The sequence below is a fragment of the Chenopodium album genome, chromosome 3 (assembly GCF_948465745.1).
Source record: "Chenopodium album chromosome 3, dcCheAlbu1.1, whole genome shotgun sequence".
NCBI classification, from domain to species: domain Eukaryota; kingdom Viridiplantae; phylum Streptophyta; class Magnoliopsida; order Caryophyllales; family Amaranthaceae; genus Chenopodium; species Chenopodium album.
In genome coordinates this window covers 38,021,226-38,044,542 of record NC_137836.1, presented here as the reverse complement: position 1 = coordinate 38,044,542, position 23,317 = coordinate 38,021,226, and the positions used below count along the sequence as shown (strand labels likewise).

At 43.9% G+C, this 23,317-nt stretch overlaps 1 protein-coding gene across 1 annotated transcript in view; it reads left to right on the top strand.

Moving 5' to 3' along the window:
* LOC145625029 (uncharacterized) overlaps positions 1-23,317 on the top strand; it is a 128,731-nt gene that overhangs the window by 18,809 nt on the left and 86,605 nt on the right. The gene's annotated exons all lie outside the window — the stretch shown is intronic.

Genomic DNA, 23,317 nt, shown 5'->3' with positions numbered 1-23,317 from the left:
TGAAGGTCCTTTCAAGATTGTTGAGAAGATCAATGATAATGCTTATAAGTTAGAACTTCCGGGAGAATATGGAGTTAGTGCTACATTCAATGTTGGCGATTTGGCTAAGTATATTCCTGATGAAGAACTTCGAGATTTGAGGACAAATTCTTTTGAAGAAGAGGAGGATGATGCAAGTCTAAGCATGGAAAACTTCGAAGATTTGCTTATCATGCATCAAGATAGCTTGTCCCTAAACATTGATTCAAGCCAAGCATTGCATGGACACTTTCTTGGATATCAAAGCAAAGCCACGGTTTGCTTAGTGGTTTTTCTTGGAGTCTAGTTCACTTTCTTGAACTTTCTTGAATTTTCTTTACTTAGATTTTTGCTTACAAGTTTTTACCTTTCACTTGAAAGGGTTTTTCTTGGTTCAAGCATTAGGATCTTTAATCTTTATTTAGTTCTTTAATTTTTATTTATTTATTTAGTTGCTTTAAAAATTAGTTAGTTAGCAAAATAAATCAGTTTAGGCGTGTGCTTGTTCTCCAAGGAGATTGGCGTATGCTTGTGCTCCAAGGTGCTTGCTCTTCAAGCAAGTTAGAATTCTAGTTTAATTAGGATTAAATTAGGAACTTGTCCTAATCTTCCTAGGTAAACTAAGTCTATAAATAGGGCTGTAAAACTCACAAATTATACAGAGATTAATATTCAGATTTATTTTCTTAAGTTGCATACTTGAGTTTTGGTTGATTGCGATCAATTGCTGTTTTGCTTGTTTTAGTTAAAACATTCGTTTGGATTGATTAATTAGGTGGATTCTTAATTGATTAATCTTAGTTTTTGTTTAATTCTTGGTGGATTTCTGTATAGAATTAGACTTAAACATATCCCTTGTGTTTTGTTGATTTTTGGATCAATAATTCACATCACATAAAAAACTGTCCAGCCTACTAGTAGCTCGGATACCGACAAGGATCCGGTCTACACAATAGCAGGCGGATTCGCAAGCGGTGGCCCAACCATCGGGGCACCAAGGATCATCTAAAGAGGATGATCCATTCAGTGGATGATGGACAAGCGTCCTCAATCGGAACTTTCCCATACGTCCTCATCACAAAGACGGATCGGGGCAAGGTTCGCCGACCACATGATGACCATTCATCATTAAATGCAAAGTCGCCAACTAGCTGGTTGGCAGGATCCTCATAGACACGGGTAGCTCCTCTGACCTCATCAACTACCAGTGTCTATCCCGGCTTAATTACAAGCGGCACGGCTTGCGTGACGTCTCCCACCCGTTAGTTGGCATTGGGGGAGGAATCGTGCACCTAGTCGGAAAAATTGACATTCCTATTCGGCTGGGAGAGAGAAAGGACAAGGGCGACACATGGTTGTTTGGTTTCTGGTGGTTAAAGAGCTGACCGCCTATAACATCATTCTTGGCCAACCTGATTTGGGTATTTTATACCCGGCCAAGTGGCCCAATCAGAAAGTGCCACGTGTCCTCTATATAGGTGCCATTTGGACCTACGGAATGATGACACGTGGAGGGAGGACTCTTCTCCGTCCTACGTGGACTGAAGGTCCAGCAGGGACCATTCAGTCGGCGACACGTGTCACCCAAAAGGTGCTTCAGAATCCTTTTGGGCACAGTGACACGTGTCACTCAGGTATTGGCCCTGGGATGGCGGCCTTCTAAGGCCCAAATACCGAGGCGCCGCAAAACGGCGTGACCTAACTCCTAGGTCACGAGACCCTAGGAGGGCACACTTTTCAAGAAGACCCTATAAATAGGGACATTATGTCATTTATGATAACACACGAAAAAAGAGAGAGAATTTTTGACACACAATACGAGACAATACGTCACTTACCACAGAGCTGTCGTTTTCAAGGAACACACAGCACTTTACCTGAGCTTGGAATCCAAGCAGATAACTTTACTTCCGCACGTTTTATCTCCGAATATTTACTGACTTAGTCTTCGGAGGCGGACCACCGACCATCCGGCGGTCCGTTTGCTTTGCAGGTACAGGCATCCTCAGTTGGATCCAGTTTCAGTGTTGTAACTCTCCCGAGGGACAAAAACCCCCGAAACACAACCCACTCTAAAAACAAGTGCAAGGCCGTCATCATCCCAGCTCTCATGCTTCTCAAGTATGAAAGGGATGATGGCACTATTGGCTCCCTTAATGGAGACTAGAAGACGGCAAGAGAGTGTTATCTCTCAGACGTCAAGCCGACTGCTGCTGCAGCCGGTCAGCTGAAGGAGACAATAGACCTTGACGATGTCAAGGACACTGATTCACCCCCTCCAGCAGCCGCAAAGAAGAGAAAAACCGAAAAGCTGGTGGAGGTGAAGAAGGAAAAGAAATAGCAATCACTAACCGGGGAGCGGTCAGATGATCTCCGTCCCCAGCCGGCTAGTGAGCACATTGATATCCCTTTGAACGACAGTCGTCTACAACGGACGGTTAAGGTGGGGACGGCTGCCTTTGAAAGGCTTGGTGCAGACTTGCACCTTCTACTAAAGGAATTCAAATACATTTTTTGCCTTTGAAGTGGAGGAGATGTCAGACATCAGCCCGGATCTCGCATTTCACAAACTCGCTATGGATCCAAAAAAGGAGCCCATCCGGTAAAAGGAAAAAAATCACGACGAGGAAAGAACTCAGGCGGCAGCTGCCGAGGTAAAAAAAATTATTAGACGCCGGGTTCATTCGGCCATGTAACTTCCCTGATTAGGTTGCAAATGTGGTGCTTGTAAAGAACCCGAATGGTACTTGACGCATGCGTGTAGACTACACTAACTTGAACAAGGCATTTCTAAAGGATAGTTATCCGCTCCCAAAGACCAACAACCTTTTTGACTCTACAGTCGGGCATGCCTTGATGAGTTTTATGGATGTGATGTGAATTATTGATCCGAAAATCAACAAAACACAAGGGATATGTTTAAGTCTAATTCTATACAGGAAATCCACCAAGAATTAAACAAAAACTAAGATTAATCAATTAAGAATCCACCTAATTAATCAATCCAAACGAATGTTTTAACTAAAACAAGCAAAACAACAATTGATCGCAATCAACAAAAACTCAAGTATGCAACTTAAGAAATAAATCTGAATATAAATCTCTGTATGTTTATTCGTGTGTTTACAGCCCTATTTATAAGACTTAGTTTACCTAGAAAGATTAGGACAAGTCCCTAATTCAATCCTAATTAAACTAGAATTCTAACTTGCTTGAAGAGCAAGCACCTTGGCGCACAAGCATACACCAAACTCCTTGGAGAATAAGCACACGCCTAAACTGATTTATTTTGCTAACTAACTGATTTTTAAAACAACTAAATAAATAAATAAAAATTAAAGAACTAAATAAAGATTAAAGATCCTAATGCTTGAACCAAGAAAAACCCTTTCAAGTGAAAGGTAAAAACTTGTAAGCAAAAATCTAAGTAAAGAAAATTCAAGAAAGTTCAAGAAAGTGAACTAGACTCCAAGAAAAACCACTAAGCTAACCGTGGCTTTGCTTTGATATCCAAGAAAGTGTCCATGCAATGCTTGGCTTGAATCAATGTTTAGGGATAAACTATCTTGATGCATGATAAGCAAATCTTCGAAGTTCTCCATGCTTAGACTTGCATCATCCTCCTCTTCTTCAAAAGAATTTGTCCTCAAATCTCGAAGTTCTTCATCAGGAATATACTTAGCCAAATCGCCAACATTGAATGTAGCACTAACTCCATATTCTCCCGGAAGTTCTAACTTATGAGCATTGTCATTGATCTTCTCAATAATCTTGAAAGGACCTTCACTTCTAGGCATCAACTTATTCTTGCGTTTTCCTGGAAATCTTTCCTTTCTCAAATGTAACCATACCAAGTCTCCAACAGTGTAACTTTGTTGCCTTCTATGCTTGTTTGCTCTAGCTTTGTACATGTCATTTACTTTCTCTATTCTCGTTCGAACTTGAGCATGTAATTTCAGCATAGTCTTCAACTTAGACTCGGCATCTTTGTGAATTAATTCACCCTTAGGCAATGGAACAAGATCAATTGGAAGTTTCGGATTGACTCCATAGACTACCTCAAAAGGACTATGTTTGGTAGCATATGTAGGTGATCTATTATAAGCAAACTCCGCATGAGCTAACTTGATGTCCCAATCCTTTTGTGTCTTACTCACTAACCCACGCAAAAGCGCACCAAGAGTACGATTAGTAACCTCGGTTTGTCCATCAGTTTATGGATGGTAAGATGTACTAAAGAGCAATTTAGTTCCCACAAGCTTCCATAGAGACTTCCAAAAGAAACTCATGAACTTTGTATCTCGATCACTCACAATAGTTTTTGGAATTCCATGCAATCTAACAATCTCTTTGAAGTATAATTCCGCCACTTTCATAGCATCATCCACTTTGTGACAAGGAACAAAATGAGCCATCTTAGAGAACCTATCCACAACAACCATAATAGAGTCTTTCCCCCGTTGTGTTCTCGGCAATCCCACAATAAAATCCATAGAAATATCTTCCCAAGGTGAATCTGGAACAGGTAAAGGAGTATACAAGCCTTGATGAAAAGTAGCCTTCGCTTTTTGACAAGTTGCACACCTAGAAATAACTAGTTGCACATCCGTGAGCATCTTAGGCCAATAGAAGTGTTCTTGTAACATACTCAAGGTCTTTGTAATGCCAAAGTGACCAGCAATTCCTCCCCCATGAGCTTCTCTAACAACTAGCTCTCTAATAGAACACTTAAGAAGACAAAGTCGATTTCCTTTGAAAAGAAAACCATCTTGCAGCAAATAAGAACCCACGGCTGTCACTACGAGACAATACGTCACTTACCACAGAGCTGTCGTTTTCAAGGAACACACAGCACTTTACCTGAGCTTGGAATCCAAGCAGATAACTTTACTTCCGCACGTTTTATCTCCGAATATTTACTGACTTAGTCTTCGGAGGCGGACCACCGACCATCCGGCGGTCCGTTTGCTTTGCAGGTACAGGCATCCTCAGTTGGATCCAGTTTCAGTGTTGTAACTCTCCCGAGGGACAAAAACCCCCGAAACATTTGGCGCCGTCTGTGGGGAGAGTACCTCTGAAATGGCTTCACAAGAGCTTGTACCAAATTCGGAGACCATTCGGCCTCCAAATGATGTACTGGTCCAAACGGACCATGACTCAGGTGACGACGCTGATGTCGAAACCTATGTGGATCCAAATGGATCCCTCATCTCTAAACGCATCCGCAGTAAGGAACGGCGAGAGCGTCCCCATGTTCAGGCAGGACCAAGAAAAACTGCTGGCCAGCCAAAAAAGCCCTCGGGGCGGCCGGTTGATCCTTCTCAGGCGGCAGGATCAACTCCCGTCACTCGGGATGAGCTAATGTCACTCCTGAGCAGCCTCAGGGGTGAAATCAAGCAGCTCGCCTCAAAGAAGTCGCCTACTCCTAGAAAGGAGCAGTCGGCCAAGAAGCCAGCCCAAGCTGGCAAACAGAAGTCGGTCAGGGACCGTCAGCCGACTCCTCATCCTGCTCCTAAGGAGAAGGCCATGCCCCAATTTGACCTTAATCGGCTCCGTTTCCCAGAAATGGGCGCAAGAAAACCCATCCGGCACATACAGCCGGATGGTAGCAAAAAAAACGTTCTCTGACGCTCGGCAATACATTGAGGAGAGGAGAACCCAGCAATCAGAGTCGGCTTCAACGTCGACTTATCATGATAGCTTTCGGAATACCTCTGTGAGGTGTTCCCAGTCTGTACATGAGACCCCAGCAAGCAGCCAAAGGGTTCAGTCTGGGCCACATGTGATTCAGTCCGCCCAGTACATGGCACAGCCATTGTACCAGGCGCCAGTTGTACCTTACATGCAACCTACCCTCTATGGAGGACAGGCGGCATACGGCTATCAGCCGATGGACTGGCAGCTTAGGCTGCAACACCTTGGAGATCAACCCTCTGCTTTCTCTAGGGAAATAACTGAAGCCGTACAGCCGGCCAAAGTTAAAAACATTCTGGTTGGAGCCTATGACGGGACCTCCAACCCAGAAGACCACCTGCTAGCATACACCCACCTCATGTATTTACAAGGGTTGGATGATGCCGCATGGTGTCGTTGCTTTCCAGCCACCCTGAAGGGCATAGCCCAGCAGTGGTTTGGCAACCTGCCGGCTGGCTGCATAAATAGCTTCAAGACGCTTGCGTTCTTGTTTGCATCAAACTTCTCTATGAACATCCCTGCCAAAAAGACAAGTCTTGACTTGGGCAATGTACAGCAGGGAGATAGAGAAGGTTTGCGATCCTACGTCAGGCGGTTCAATCTGGTCCGAATCCAGATTCATGGGCTGTCTGATGAGGTCGCCTTCACAGACTTCTTTAAGGGTCTGAAGGACGGGTCTACTTTTAAGTAAGAACTCGTCCGCAAACAAATCTTTACTCTGCAAGGAGCCTTGCGAGAGGCGGAAGCCTACATACAGGTGACCGAACTCTGCTCCTCCAATAAGCAGTCGGACCATAAGAAGTCCGACCGGCAGAAGGAGACTCGGTCTGCTCAGCCGGCTCCTAAGCCAGAAGAGAGCAAAAAGAAAAAGCAAGTCTGGGCCATTGATAACTCTGATCAACCGGCCCAGAAGAAGAAAAAAGAGTGGAAACCGTACGTCCCAAGGTACGAATTTCACAAGGACTGCTGCTCCATCCTTTTGGAAATTAAGGATCGGCTAACTCTTGAAAAGCCGACTGCTATAGGAACAAAAACAAGCATTGCCATTTCCATGATGAGTTTCATGGACGCCTATTCAGGTTTCCATCAGATCCCCCTGTGGAAAAAAGATCAAGAAAAGACGGCATTCGTCACTGATCAGGGGTTGTTCTGTTATACTGTGATGCCGTTTGGTTTGAAGAATGCGCCTGCTACCTTCCAACGAATGATTAATACGGTCTTCATTAATCAAATCGGAAGGAATGTAGAGGCGTACATTGATGATATGATAGTCAAATCCAAACAGCAGGCGGATCACCTTGCTGATCTCCGAGAAACATTCGCCACACTCAGGCGGCACAAGGTCATGCTTAACCCAAAAAAGTGTGTCTTTGGTGTTGAGTCTGGGAAGTTTCTCGGATTTTTGATTGACCAAAGAGGAATAGAGGCCAACCCTGAGAAAATACAGGCGGTAATCGACATGCAGTCGCCCCGTACTGTGAAGGAAGTGCAAAAACTAACAGGTTGTCTGGCAGCCCTGGGGAGATTCCTTAGCCGTTCAGGCGACAAGTGTCTCTACTTTTTCCAGGCAATCAAAAAGAAGACAAACTTTGAATGGGGGGATGATGCAGAGGCGGCCTTTCAAAGGCTAAAAACTCATCTGCACTCTTTGCCGAGGCTTGTCAGCCCTTTGCCTAAAGAGAAGCTCTTCATGTACTTAGCCGTCTCTGATCATGCCCTCAGTGCTGTCCTCTTAGCTGAAAGAGACGGCATCCAGCTCCCGGTGTATTTCATAAGCCATGTTTTGAGAAATGCGGAGCTTCGGTACCCCATGGTTGAGAAATTCGGCCTTGCCCTTTACATGGCCATCAAGAAGCTTAAACCTTACTTCTTGGCGCATGCGGTAGAGGTCTATACTGACCAACCGATCAAACGGCCACTCACAACCTTGGAGTCTTCTGGACGAATGCTCAAATGGGCAATCGAAATACAAGGATTAGAAATCACTTATGAATCAAGGAAGGCAATAAAGGGACAAGCATTCGCTGACTTTATTGTCGAAATGACAAGGCCGGTTGTTCCGGACAATACGGACCAGGTCTGGAAAGTATATGTAGATGGGAGCTCCACTGTGAACGGCTGTGGTGCGGGGATTATCTGTCAATCTCCTGAAGGAGATAAGTACGAATACGCACTACGGTTCAAGTTTCAGGTCTCTAATAATGAGGCCGAGTATGAGGCCCTGCTGGCCGGCATCCGGTATTGCAAGGCGGCAGGGGCGAAGAAGGTATCCGCCTGCTCTGATTCTCAACTGGTCGTACTCCAGGTTAATGGAACGTACGAGGCCACTCATCCGGCCATGATAAAGTATTTGCAGGCGGTCAAGAGTGAAGTTGGGTCACTTGAAGAATTTCATCTAACTCAGGTGCCCAGGTCTTCAAACAATCAGGTGGATGCTCTGTCCAAGTTGGCATCATCCGCCTCCTGTGAAACGCCTCGGTCAGTCTTCTGGGAGGTCATGGAAAAAAGAAGTATATCAGAGGAAGACCCCATTGGAATTCTTGATCGAAGCTCAACCTGGATGGACAACATCCGGACCTATCTTGCAGACGGCACGCTCCCTGACTCACCACGGGAGGCGGCTGTTCTAAAAAAACGAGCAGCTAACTTCGAGTTACGGCAAGGAGAGCTCTTCAGGGCTGGCTTTTTGAAACCCCTGTTGAAGTGTGTTACCCCTGAAAAGGGGAAGGAAGTTCTCGAAGAGTTGCATTCAGGATTCTGCGCCTCCCATATAGGCGGCAGATCCCTCGCGGCCAAGGCCAGGCGGATTTACTTTTGGCCGACTCTGGAGTCGGATGCCATGGAAATGGTGAAAAAATGTGACAAGTGCCAAAAGTTTGGCAAGCTCATCCATCGTCCGGCTACAGACCTGACGGCCATCCACAGCCCAATACCCTTTGCCAAATGGGGCATGGACATTCTGGGGCCATATACAACTGCACCAGGCGGCAAGCGCTATATATTGGTGGCTGTGGATTACTTTACTAAGTGGGTAGAGGCTGAGGCAGTCAAAAACATCAAGACTAAAGACGTCATTTCCTTTATCTGGAGGAACATAATCACTCGTTTCGGGGTGCCCATGTCTATGGTTTTTGACAATGGTCCTCAATTTGAGACGCCTCAACTCAAGACTTGGCTGGGAGACCAGGGGGTCTCAAGCTTCTTCGCATCAGTCGGCCGGCCACAAGCAAACGGCCAGGTCGAAGCCTTCAACAAGTTAATCTCACACGGAATTAAAAAGAAGATTGAGCGGGCTGGTGGCCTTTGGGCGGATGAATTACCACACGTCCTTTGGTCCATCAGAACGACTGCTAAAGGGGCAACGGGAGAAACCCCGTTCCTAATGGCGTATGGTGCAGAAGTTGTTCTGCCCATCGAGCACTATGAGCCTACCCTTCGAATCATGTTGTATGATGAAGAGGCAAATTGGGAGGCCATGCGCCTAGCATTGGACTCACTTCCAGAACGCAGGGGCAATGCTGCCTTGCGTCATGAGATATACCGTCTGAGAATGACTCGGGCTTATAACAAAAGAGTACACAAGCGTCCTCTCAAAGTGGGGGACTTTGTGCTACGGAAAATGGAGGCAGTCGGTAGGGCGAATGAACAGGGAAAGCTAACCCCAAATTGGGAAGGCCCCTACCGAATTTATGAGGAGATAAGAGACGGCACCTACCGCCTGGAAGAACCAGACGGCAGGCAGCTGCCCAGAACTTGGAATGTAGACAACTTGAAAAAGTACTACTTCTAAGTACGAATGTAAAGACCTCAATTTTGTAAATCTCACGTATAGAATATGCCTTCATTTCCCAACTTATCTTTTTATTTAAGTTTTTTAAGTGCCGCCTGTACCAAATACAGACGGCCAATATGTCTGGAAAACGTCTGTCCCAACAGCAGACGCCCCAATCCCTCTGAAGGAGCCGATTGTTTTAGAACAGTCGTCCCTACGAAATTCATCAAGTTTACACCAACACTTGATGAATATTTACTTAATCATTTAAGAGGCCTAAGGCCAGATAAAAACGTGATGAGGCCTATGGCCGGATGTTAATAAACAAAAAGAGACCAAAGGGTCACAGTCTGCTCCAACATGAGCATGACCGTCTGCTCCAACATGAGTCAGATAACCGGCGACGTCCATTTGGGCGAATTCGTCGAGGAGAAGCATCTCCCATTTGGGTGGCACATTGCTCTACGAATATATCAAGCGGCCCTACCGAATGCTAAGGCAGCATTCGCAGTCGTTTGTTTTAATCGAAAGTGAAATCTAAAAGACCTGAATTTTCTATTTAACGCAGTCGTCACTGTTTCATGAGTAGAGGCTAATTGAGGCATAAAGCCGGATGCGCCTGTTATTGCTCAGGGGCAAAACAGGCGGAATATTTTATACAAGTTAAGTTAACTACTTAGCAATTATTGAGGCTATTGGTCGGATGACGTCTGATCCTTGCCTATGGGGCAAGACAGGCGGACAATTATTTTTAAAGAAAATTGGTTAAGTTACAAACTTAGCATTTTATCTCAAAGAGGCCTATGGACGGAGGCGCTTGTTTTTGCTTATGGGGCAGAACAAGCGGAGGTTTACCCTTGGCAAATTAGCTAAGTTGAAAATTTGAGTTAGTTCGAGCCAATGGCCGAATGAACACTTATGTTTGCCAATTCTGGATGGACGTCTGCCGCGTGGTTTGGGGCAATCACCATAGTGATTGATTGACTTAGAAACCGAAACCACCCGACATCCGTCCAGGGGCAAGAACATTCGCATGGTATACAGGTTATAATACTTAGCCAAAAACATGCAATGAAAAATTCAAAATGCAAAGGACAACAACAATATGGATAACTTCAGCCAAATAGCCGAAGGATTTAAATTAAAAAAGACCAATCGTCACCAGACGATTGGTTAAGATTGTTACCTGGCAAAGCCAGAAAGATTGTCAAATTACCCGACCCCTCGGTCGGTAAAAATACAAATACTCGGCACGCAGGCCGGAAAAACAAAGTACTTGGCCATTCGGCCACAGAAACAGAAAAAATAAAAAGCTTAAGTGATCAGGGGAGAGCCTCTTCAGTGGCAGCCGGCTTGTCGTCCTTCGGCTGCTCTTCCTCCTTTTTCTCTGGCTCCTCCGCCTGATCCTCCTCCTCGCCACCAGAGGACGACTCCCCAGAAGAGTCGGACCCAGAACTTTCCTCGGCCTCAGCATTCTCAGCCTCTTCAATAAGGCGAGCGTCGAATGCTTTGCTGACTTCGTCAAATTTGGATTTCCAAATCTGATAGTCCGAGTCCGGCTGTACAGCCGCCCAAGTGTCCCGCATGATGGCTTCATAATCGCTCATCATTTGCTTAACAAGAGCCTCTCTCTCTTGATCAGCCACGGACTCAAACTTGGACTTCAGCTGATGCTCCTGGTTGCTGAGGCGCTGCTCCAGGCGGCCCACCTTCTGCTTGGCTCTCTCGGCCTCTTCTTTGGCATCTTGAAGAGGCTCGAGCTTCTCCTTAAGAGTTGTAATCTCTTTCTTAAGGGAAGTGATGTGCAGGCGGGCCGAGTCCAGGTCCTTCTTCACCTGCATATTGGCTTCCGCCTGCGAATACATCATATCAAGCGTCAGATACTCATTCTGAGCAATATCAAATTGAGCTCGATCCAGGGCGGACTCGGCCTGAGCTTTAGCGACTGTTACCTCTTTGGATTTCTCCTTGAGGGGTTGCCTGAGCCCTTGGACGCGCAGCATGGCCTGCAAAAGAGCCGAATGGTTAAAACCAGGTGGAAAAAGGAATAATGCTTAAAAAAAAAAAAAAAAAAAAAGAGAAAGTTGCTTGAGCTAACTCATACCTCGCAGAGGTTCCCCAAGATGCCATCCAAGTCAAGGGTGCCGACTCCTCTGACAGACGCCTTGTCGTCAGGATCGACCGCCCTCAGCATGGACTTGGCCATCTGGACTACAGTCGGCCTCTGCACCGGAACTGAGAAGGAGAGAAAGTTAGAGAAAATAACTAAAGTACATCTATATGGGAGAACAAGGGGGGCGAATGAATTTTACCGTCGTCCTTCTGTTCCTCCTCTCTCCCCAGGCTTCTCTTCTCTCCTGCTGAGCCGACAGCAGTGGTGGGTTGCTTAAAGCCACCCTTCGATGCCCTCTGGGCATCCGGTTTGCTGATCTCCTTTTCAGCTTCGAGAGGAGAGGCGTCTGGGCCCTTCTTGGGCTTATGAGCAACGTGCTTCCGGCCGCCCTTGCCGGATGCGCTCACATCACCCGCCCTAGTCTTTTGGATTTTAGGGTCGGATGGTTTTGAAGGAGATTTGGAAGGCGCACCCTACATCAACACAAGATAAACGCAAGTTAGAAATCATTCGGGCAAATTTAATATTGGTCAGAAATAAAAGAGCAATTTTCTACCTTGGAGGTGCCGCCAGTTTTCTGTTCATCCACTTTGGTGTGGGTGGTTACTTCTGCCCTGTTTAAAACGTTCGACCTATATCGAGCAGCAGATACAGCCGGCTTCCTTGTGGCCGAGAGCTTTTCCATTGCTTTATCTGCAAAAATGAACAAGTGATTAGCATCATTAAACAAGTACTGAAAAGCGGAAGTAATTTGCATATAAAACAGACGGCCGACTACCTCTCGGCATCTCAGAACTTAGCCGACAGGCGGCTAAGAATGTCCCTTCTTCAAACCACTTGTACAAAGGGAGATAGCATTGAGGGGTGACCTCCTTGTCCCCCTCATCATTCGTCCACACGGACACGGTAAACAACCCCGCGTCCATGATCTCCTCCTTTGCCCGCCTGGGAATAGGCGGCAATGCGCTCCTGCCTGCTAGGAGAGGTGGATCCTTATTCCACCTGTTATACTTTTGGTTCAGGCGGTTGTCGGCAGACTTGACTATATAAAACTTAGTCCTCCAGTCTTTCCACTTGTTCTCTTTGCCAACAGCCATCATGTACCCCTTGCAAGTGGTCAAGGTGTACCAGCCTTCACCGCCCCTAGCAGGCGCCCTGCTCAGATAGTGCATATGGGCGAATGCTTCAAAGCTCGCTTCCACCTGCAGCATCTCACAGGCGGCAACGTACCCCAGAATATTGATCCAGGAGTTGGGTACAAGTTGCCAGATACCTAGTTGGTATCCGTCCAAGATCCTCTCCACGGCCGGATGGAGAGGGAAGCGGAGGCCAGCCTGGAAGGCCGCTTCATAGCAGCCGAATGCTTTGTCTTGATAGCTGGCCAGGCTCGGCTAGGTTATGGTGTCGCCCTCGTTAGGGACCGACAAAGTGTAGCCATAGCCTAGGACGACCTTGCGCCTAAAATTGGCAAGGCCGGATGCCATGGCACTCCGCCTGCCTGGCGGAACATGCTGATAGTAGGGGGCTCTCTCCAAGCGCCTGGAAGCACTCGGCTCGGCCCAGCTTTCCCCTCTATCCACTGCCAGGGACTCTCTGGCAGAATCTATGTTTGACCTAGCCTCCTCTGATTTTACGGAGGCATTCTCTGAAGAAGATGACGAGGCCGACTCGTCATCAGAGCTCTCATTAGAGCTAGGGGACCGCCGACTGGTGCCAGCGGGGTCCTCCCCTAGACTCTCTTTCGGCGCCTGTCCAGAAGGCCCGGGTTGATATTCTTCATCCGCCTCCCCCAGGATTCCATCACTGGGAGTTCCACTAGATGTGGGCGAATGGTAATAAGTGGGGGTAGGAGGAAGATAGGAAGGGCTGTCAGGGTGTTCCGACAGCTCACTTCGAGGCACCCTTATTGAGCCGTCTGAAAAAACAGTCGACCCATCCGAATGGTAGAAAACTCCATCGGAGCTACACTGTCTTGCTGTTCTTTTGATTCTGGCCATAGTGTCCTGCACAGACACGGAAACGGTCGGATTCGGAGAAGTTCGCAAAGCAGGGTCTTTGGCCAAGCATTCGGCACTGCTAGTTCTAGACTCAGCCGTCCCCGGTGACCGGCTGATCACTATCCTACGCCGTGCCGCATGCAATTGGGGAACCATTTTTTCGAAAACAAAGAAAAAATGAAGAGTAAAAAGAAAATACAGGCGTTACCTTTAGAAGAAGGGAGAAAGACGCCTGGTTGACTAAAGAACAGTCGAACTAGTAGCCGAGTGTCGGATGCTTGAAAAACGCTTAGGGAATTTTGAGATTCTTTAAGTCAAAAAGTCCAAGATTCTCCAGAGATTCGCCAAGGTGTGAATCCAAGAGGGGGGTCAAACCTTACTATTTATAGGGGGGTAAAAACCCTAATTTTTCCCTCCAGTAATTTTTGAATCTGACCACTCAGATACTGACACCTGTCACAGGAGTCGCGTGCAATGCACGTGTCCCCTGTGAGGGGCAAATGATTTGGGTATTTTATACCCGGCCAAGTGGCCCAATCAGAAAGTGCCACGTGTCCTCTATATAGGTGCCATTTGGACCTACGGAATGATGACACGTGGAGGGAGGACTCTTCTCCGTCCTACGTGGACTGAAGGTCCAGCAGGGACCATTCAGTCGGCGACACGTGTCACCCAAAAGGTGCTTCAGAATCCTTTTGGGCACAGTGACACGTGTCACTCAGGTATTGGCCCTGGGATGGCGGCCTTCTAAGGCCCAAATCCCGAGGCGCCGCAAAACGGCGTGACCTAACTCCTAGGTCACGAGACCCTAGGAGGGCACACTTTTCAAGAAGACCCTATAAATAGGGACATTATGTCATTTATGATAACACACGAAAAAAGAGAGAGAATTTTTGACACACAATACGAGACAATACGTCACTTACCACAGAGCTGTCGTTTTCAAGGAACACACAGCACTTTACCTGAGCTTGGAATCCAAGCAGATAACTTTACTTCCGCACGTTTTATCTCCGAATATTTACTGACTTAGTCTTCGGAGGCGGACCACCGACCATCCGGCGGTCCGTTTGCTTTGCAGGTACAGGCATCCTCAGTTGGATCCAGTTTCAGTGTTGTAACTCTCCCGAGGGACAAAAACCCCCGAAACACAACCCACTCTAAAAACAAGTGCAAGGCCGTCATCATCCCAGCTCTCATGCTTCTCAAGTATGAAAGGGATGATGGCACTATTGGCTCCCTTAATGGAGACTAGAAGACGGCAAGAGAGTGTTATCTCTCAGACGTCAAGCCGACTGCTGCTGCAGCCGGTCAGCTGAAGGAGACAATAGACCTTGACGATGTCAAGGACACTGATTCACCCCCTCCAGCAGCCGCAAAGAAGAGAAAAACCGAAAAGCTGGTGGAGGTGAAGAAGGAAAAGAAATAGCAATCACTAACCGGGGAGCGGTCAGATGATCTCCGTCCCCAGCCGGCTAGTGAGCACATTGATATCCCTTTGAACGACAGTCGTCTACAACGGACGGTTAAGGTGGGGACGGCTGCCTTTGAAAGGCTTGGTGCAGACTTGCACCTTCTACTAAAGGAATTCAAATACATTTTTTGCCTTTGAAGTGGAGGAGATGTCAGACATCAGCCCGGATCTCGCATTTCACAAACTCGCTATGGATCCAAAAAAGGAGCCCATCCGGTAAAAGGAAAAAAATCACGACGAGGAAAGAACTCAGGCGGCAGCTGCCGAGGTAAAAAAAATTATTAGACGCCGGGTTCATTCGGCCATGTAACTTCCCTGATTAGGTTGCAAATGTGGTGCTTGTAAAGAACCCGAATGGTACTTGACGCATGCGTGTAGACTACACTAACTTGAACAAGGCATTTCTAAAGGATAGTTATCCGCTCCCAAAGACCAACAACCTTTTTGACTCTACAGTCGGGCATGCCTTGATGAGTTTTATGGATGTGATGTGAATTATTGATCCGAAAATCAACAAAACACAAGGGATATGTTTAAGTCTAATTCTATACAGGAAATCCACCAAGAATTAAACAAAAACTAAGATTAATCAATTAAGAATCCACCTAATTAATCAATCCAAACGAATGTTTTAACTAAAACAAGCAAAACAGCAATTGATCGCAATCAACAAAAACTCAAGTATGCAACTTAAGAAATAAATCTGAATATAAATCTCTGTATGTTTATTCGTGTGTTTACAGCCCTATTTATAAGACTTAGTTTACCTAGAAAGATTAGGACAAGTCCCTAATTCAATCCTAATTAAACTAGAATTCTAACTTGCTTGAAGAGCAAGCACCTTGGCGCACAAGCATACACCAAACTCCTTGGAGAATAAGCACACGCCTAAACTGATTTATTTTGCTAACTAACTGATTTTTAAAACAACTAAATAAATAAATAAAAATTAAAGAACTAAATAAAGATTAAAGATCCTAATGCTTGAACCAAGAAAAACCCTTTCAAGTGAAAGGTAAAAACTTGTAAGCAAAAATCTAAGTAAAGAAAATTCAAGAAAGTTCAAGAAAGTGAACTAGACTCCAAGAAAAACCACTAAGCTAACCGTGGCTTTGCTTTGATATCCAAGAAAGTGTCCATGCAATGCTTGGCTTGAATCAATGTTTAGGGATAAACTATCTTGATGCATGATAAGCAAATCTTCGAAGTTCTCCATGCTTAGACTTGCATCATCCTCCTCTTCTTCGAAAGAATTTGTCCTCAAATCTCGAAGTTCTTCATCAGGAATATACTTAGCCAAATCGCCAACATTGAATGTAGCACTAACTCCATATTCTCCCGGAAGTTCTAACTTATGAGCATTGTCATTGATCTTCTCAATAATCTTGAAAGGACCTTCACTTCTAGGCATCAACTTATTCTTGCGTTTTCCTGGAAATCTTTCCTTTCTCAAATGTAACCATACCAAGTCTCCAACAGTGTAACTTTGTTGCCTTCTATGCTTGTTTGCTCTAGCTTTGTACATGTCATTTACTTTCTCTATTCTCGTTCGAACTTGAGCATGTAATTTCAGCATAGTCTTCAACTTAGACTCGGCATCTTTGTGAATTAATTCACCCTTAGGCAATGGAACAAGATCAATTGGAAGTTTCGGATTGACTCCATAGACTACCTCAAAAGGACTATGTTTGGTAGCATATGTAGGTGATCTATTATAAGCAAACTCCGCATGAGCTAACTTGATGTCCCAATCCTTTTGTGTCTTACTCACTAACCCACGCAAAAGCGCACCAAGAGTACGATTAGTAACCTCGGTTTGTCCATCAGTTTATGGATGGTAAGATGTACTAAAGAGCAATTTAGTTCCCACAAGCTTCCATAGAGACTTCCAAAAGAAACTCATGAACTTTGTATCTCGATCACTCACAATAGTTTTTGGAATTCCATGCAATCTAACAATCTCTTTGAAGTATAATTCCGCCACTTTCATAGCATCATCCACTTTGTGACAAGGAACAAAATGAGCCATCTTAGAGAACCTATCCACAACAACCATAATAGAGTCTTTCCCCCGTTGTGTTCTCGGCAATCCCACAATAAAATCCATAGAAATATCTTCCCAAGGTGAATCTGGAACAGGTAAAGGAGTATACAAGCCTTGATGAAAAGTAGCCTTCGCTTTTTGACAAGTTGCACACCTAGAAATAACTAGTTGCACATCCGTGAGCATCTTAGGCCAATAGAAGTGTTCTTGTAACATACTCAAGGTCTTTGTAATGCCAAAGTGACCAGCAATTCCTCCCCCATGAGCTTCTCTAACAACTAGCTCTCTAATAGAACACTTAAGAAGACAAAGTCGATTTCCTTTGAAAAGAAAACCATCTTGCAGCAAATATGAACCCACGGCTCCTTTAGAACACTCTTCAATCAATGTAGCAAAATCATCATCACTTTTATAGTATTCTTTGATCAATTCAAAACCAAGTAGCTTGCTATTTAGAATTCCAATCAAAGTGTATATTCTAGATAATGCATCAGCCACAACATTCGATTTCCCTTCTTTGTACCTTGAAGAAAAATTAAATGATTGTAAAAATTCAACCCACGTAGCATGTCTAGGATTGAGCTTTTGTTGTCCATGTATGTACTTCAATGCTTCATGATCAGAATGCAACACAAAGTGATTAGGTCGGAGATAATGACTCCAATGATCTAAAGCTCTAACAATGGCATAGAACTCTTTATCATAAGTAGAATAGTTCAATCGAGCTCCTCCCAATTTCTCACTGAAATATGCAATAGGCCTCTTCTTTTGGAGTAAAACTGCTCCAATTCCAACTCCACTAGCATCGGTTTCAACTTCAAAAGGACTTGAGAAATCTGGTAACGCAAGTATAGGTGCTTCACATAGCTTCTTTTTAACCAACTCAAATGCACTTTGAGCTTCTTTAGTCCATTCGAATTTACCCTTGTCCTTCTTCAAACATTCGGTCATAGGCGCCACAATACTTGAGAAATTCTTGACAAATCTTCTATAGAACGAAGCTAGACCATGAAAAGACCTTACTTCACTCATATTAGTAGGAATAGGCCAAGTTTTAATAGCCTCTACTTTCGAATGATCAACTGAAACTCCATCCTTTGATACAACATAACCAAGAAAAGTAACACTAGGCACTAAGAAGTAGCATTTTTCAAGCTTAGCATAGAGTTTCTTCTCTCTTAACACTTCAAACACACTTGTTAGATGATTTAGATGATCATGAAAATTTTTAGAGTATAATAGAATATCATCTAAATAAACAACAACAAACTTGCCAATGAAAGGTTTAAGTACCTCATGCATCAACCTCATGAAAGTGCTAGGTGCATTAGTGAGTCCAAACGGCATCATCAACCATTCATACAACCCTAACTTAGTCTTGAATGCTGTCTTCCACTCATCTCCTTCTCTCATTCGAATTTGATGATAACCACTCATAAGATCAATCTTAGAAAACAACTTTGAACCATGTAGTTCATCAAGTAGATCATCTAATCTCGGAATAGGAAATCGGTATTTGATAGTGATGTTATTCACACTCCTACTATCAATACACATGCGCCAACTCCCATCTTTCTTTGGGACAAGTAAAGTAGGCACGGCACAAGGGCTCATACTTTCCCTCACGTATCCTCTAGTCATAAGCTCTTCAATTTGCCTTTGCATCTCCTTTGTTTCTTCCGGATTACTTCTATAGGCTGCCTTATTAGGTAATGGTGCTCCCGGAATCAAGTCAATTTGATGCTCTATCCCACGAATAGGAGGTATTTCCGGAGGTAATTCCTTAGGAAAGACATCCTTGAATTCTTCTAAAACAGATTCCAATTCATACGGCCTCTTTGCTTGTTTATCTTGATCAATTCGAATCTCATTAGAAACAAGTATATATACCACATTGTTGCTGCAAATCTCTTTTTCTAATTCCCTCTCACTAATCAAAAAAGAATTCTTCGAATTAGAGGTAACATTAGAAGACTAGTTGCTTATCAAAGGTTTTAAAGCAACCGGTCTCTCTTTTTCTCCTTTTCTCACAACATACACATTAGTCCTTCCATCAAACTTCACAAATCTATCATATTGCCAAGGACGGCCTAATAGTATATGACAAGCATCCATAGGACAAACATCACACAAAACTTTATCATGAAATTTACCAATTGAAAAGGAGATTAAGGCTTGTTTAGTTACCTTAACATCACTCGAATTATTAAGCCAATGAAGCTTATAAGGGCTTGGATGTTCAGTAGTTGGCCACTTCAATTTGTCTACCAAAGTAGTAGATACCACATTAGTGCAACTCCCCGTGTCTATGATCATGTCACACAACCTATCTTCTACCTTGCACCTTGTAAGAAAGATTTTCTCCCTTTGATTGTTTTCCATAGGTACGGTTTTAGAGTGTAGCGCCCTTCTTATAACCAAACTTTGACCATGAGTCTCGGGATCAATTTCGTCAATATGCCCCTCCTCTTCTTCAAAGTTTTCCTCTTCGTTCTTTTCTTCATAGTCACTACCCTGCTCACACTTAGCTTGTTCTTGTTCCCACTCTTGAGCAGTCATTACTCTTTTTGATGGACAATTAGTTGCAATGTCACCAACACTACCACACTCGAAGCACTTCCTATCTTCAACAAGCTTTTTAGGAGCTTCAAATTTTGATTTAGTCTCCTTGTAGTTCGAACTAGAACCACTTTTCTCCAAGCTGTTCTTCTCAAAAGGTTTAGTGAAACCTTTTACAAAGGGCTTAGTGTACGTCCCTTTCTTCCCCTTTATCTGTTTTTCAACTTTCAAAGCTACCTTGCAAACATCATCAAAGGACCAATATTGTTGTAATTCAACTTTTTCAGCAATATTATCATTCAACCCCGAAATAAATCTAGTAATCTTATGCTCAACAATCTCTTCTAAGCCACATAGCATGCATAACTTTTCAAATTCACCAATATAATTCTCAACAGTCATAGAATTTTGTTTAAAAAGTTGCATCTTAAGATAAACATCTTGAATATAATCACTAGGTACGAACCTCTTTTTCATGTGCCTCTTGAGTTGTTCCCAAGTTGAGATTCTTGCACGCCCCTCCTTATGCCTCTTCTTCTTTAGATTATCATACCAAAGACTAGCATAACCGGTCAGTTTTAATTCAGCCAATTTGCATCTTTTCCTTTCATCATACTCCTTGTAATCAAAGAGTGTCTCGGCCCTTCTAATCCACTCAAAGTATTTTTCAGGTTCATTCATACTCCCATTGAATTCGGGAAGATCTAATCTAAGGTTCCTATCATCATCCTTTGGTCGATCTCTCCTCCTAGGCCTTGGTGATTCATCACTTGAGGAATAATTATTTCGTGGCCTCCTTGGGTTCCTCCTTGGTTGTTCTTCCTCACTTGAACCAGAATTAGGGTTAGAATTCCCTTTCCTTGAAGAATCTCCAGCAAGAGTATCAAGCCTTTTTAATATCTCATCCATCCTTGCTGCCAACTCGTCAATTCGCCTATCTCTTCTAAGATTTTGAGCCTGTTCTAAGGTTAATCCCCTTGGAACTTGTGGAACCTCCTCGTCACTCATGATTCCTACACAAACCAAGTCAGTTTATGCAAAAATCTTGATTAAAAGATCGAATCTTGAAGGAAAACTAGGCAACACAAAAACCGGACTCCCATCCGCAAATCAGTGCACAAACACCAAATGTTTGAGGCTGTGTAGAACGCGTTACTCAACTAAAAATTATGAAATTTTATATGGTGATAGCTGGACGTTTTTAGAGTTCAATGCAAAAAGAATCACGCAAAAATTCCCAGCCAATTGTTCCCAGTTTAATTTTTGTCGAAGTTGCGCAAACCTGCTCTGATACCAAAGATGATGTGAATTATTGATCCGAAAATGAACAAAACACAAGGGATATGTTTAAGTCTAATTCTATACAGGAAATCCACCAAGAATTAAACAAAAACTAAGATTAATCAATTAAGAATCCACCTAATTAATCAATCCAAACGAATGTTTTAAATAAAACAAGCAAAACAGCAATTGATCGCAATCAACAAAAACTCAAGTATGCAACTTAAGAAATAAATCTGAATATAAATCTCTGTATGTTTATTCGTGTGTTTACAGCCCTATTTATAAGACTTAGTTTACCTAGGAAGATTAGGACAAGTCCCTTATTCAATCCTAATTAAACTAGAATTCTAACTTGCTTGAAGAGCAAGCACCTTGGCGCACAAGCATACACCAAACTCCTTGGAGAACAAGCACACGCCTAAACTGATTTATTTTGCTAACTAACTGATTTTTAAAACAACTAAATAAATAAATAAAAATTAAAGAACTAAATAAAGATTAAAGATCCTAATGCTTGAACCAAGAAAAACCCTTTCAAGTGAAAGGTAAAAACTTGTAAGCAAAATCTAAGTAAAGAAAATTCAAGAAAGTTCAAGAAAGTGAACTAGACTCCAAGAAAAACCACTAATCTAACCGTGGCTTTGCTTTGATATCCAAGAAAGTGTCCATGCAATGCTTGGCTTGAATCAATGTTTAGGGATAAACTATCTTGATGCATGATAAGCAAATCTTCAAAGTTCTCCATGCTTAGACTTGCATTAGGATGCCTACTCCGGCTTCCACCAGATACCCTAGTGGAAAAAAGATCAAGAGAAGACGACCTTCATTACTGATCAGGGGCTATTCTGTTATGCGGTTATGCCGTTTGTCTTGAAGAATACGCCGACTACTCTATAACGGATGATTAATACAGTCTTCATTAATCAGATTGGGAGGAATGTAGAGGCGTATATTGATGACATGATAGTCAAATCCAAGCTACAGTCGGATCACTTGTTGAAATCCGAGAAACCTGTACCACACTCAGGCCGCATAAGGTCATGTTAAATCCCAAAAAGTGTGTTTTTGGTGTTGAGTCTGGGAAGTTTCTTAGATTCCTAATTGATCAAAGGAGGATAGAGGCTAACCTTGAGAAGATACAGGCGGTGATTAACATGAAGTCACCTCGCACTGTCAAGGAAGCTTAAAGGCTTACCGGTTGCCTGGCTGTGCTTGGGAGATTCCTTAGTCGGTTAGGTGACAAATGCCTCTACTTCTTACAGGAAATAAGAAAGAAGACTAGATTTGAATGGGGAGATGATGTTGAGGCGACCTTTCAGAAATTGAAAGAGCATTTACACTACTTGCCAAAGCTTGTTAGCCTTCTTCCAAAGGAGACGCTCTACATGTACCTAGCCATCTCAGATCATGCCCTCGGTGCTGTTCTCCTTGTTGAGAGAGACGACAATCAGCTCCCGGTCTATTTCATTAGCCATGTGCTCAGGAATGCCAAACTCCGGTACCCCATGGTTGAAAATTTTGGTCTTGCTCTTTACATGGCTGTTAAGAAGTTGAAACCATACTTCTTGGCACATTCGGTGGTGATCTACACGGATCAACCCCTTAAGCGGCCAATGAAAACCATGGACTTATCCGGCAGAATGCTGAAATTGGCTATTGTAATGCAAAGTCTTGAAATCACCTACAAGCTAAGAAAAGCAGTGAAGGGTCAGGTGTTTGCCGGTTTAATTTTAATAATGACAAGGCCGGTTACTCTAAATAACCTTGATCAGGTTTGGAAGCTGCATGTAGATAGGAGCTCTACTATGAACGGTTGTGGTGCAGCCATAATCTGTGAGTCCCCGGAAGGGGACAAATATGAGTATGCACTACGGTTCTAGTTCCAAGACTCAAACAATGAGGCAGAATATGAGGCCTTTTTAGCCGGTATCCGCATGTGTAAGGTGGCAGGGGCAACAAAAATTGACGCCTGCTTAGACTCTTAGTTGGTCGTTAGCCGATACCATGGTGAGAGCCACCGATCCGGCTATGATCAAGTATCTGCAGGCGGTCAAGGCTGAAGCGGGGACACATGAACAATTTCATCTAAGTCAAGTGCCCCGGTCGAAGAACAACCAGGCGGATGCCCTGTCAAAATTGGCATCCTTCGCCTCCTGTGATACGCCTCGATCAATCTTTTGGGAAATAATGGAAAAGCGAAGTATATCTGATGACGAGTTCATTGGAATTCAGGACCGAAGTTCTACTTAGGATTGATTGATTGGACTACTGTGATTGATTAACTTAGGAACATTACATACTCTTTAAAGTATCAAACATTCCAAAGTCAATCAATCATACAAGTACTGAAACCAATCACACA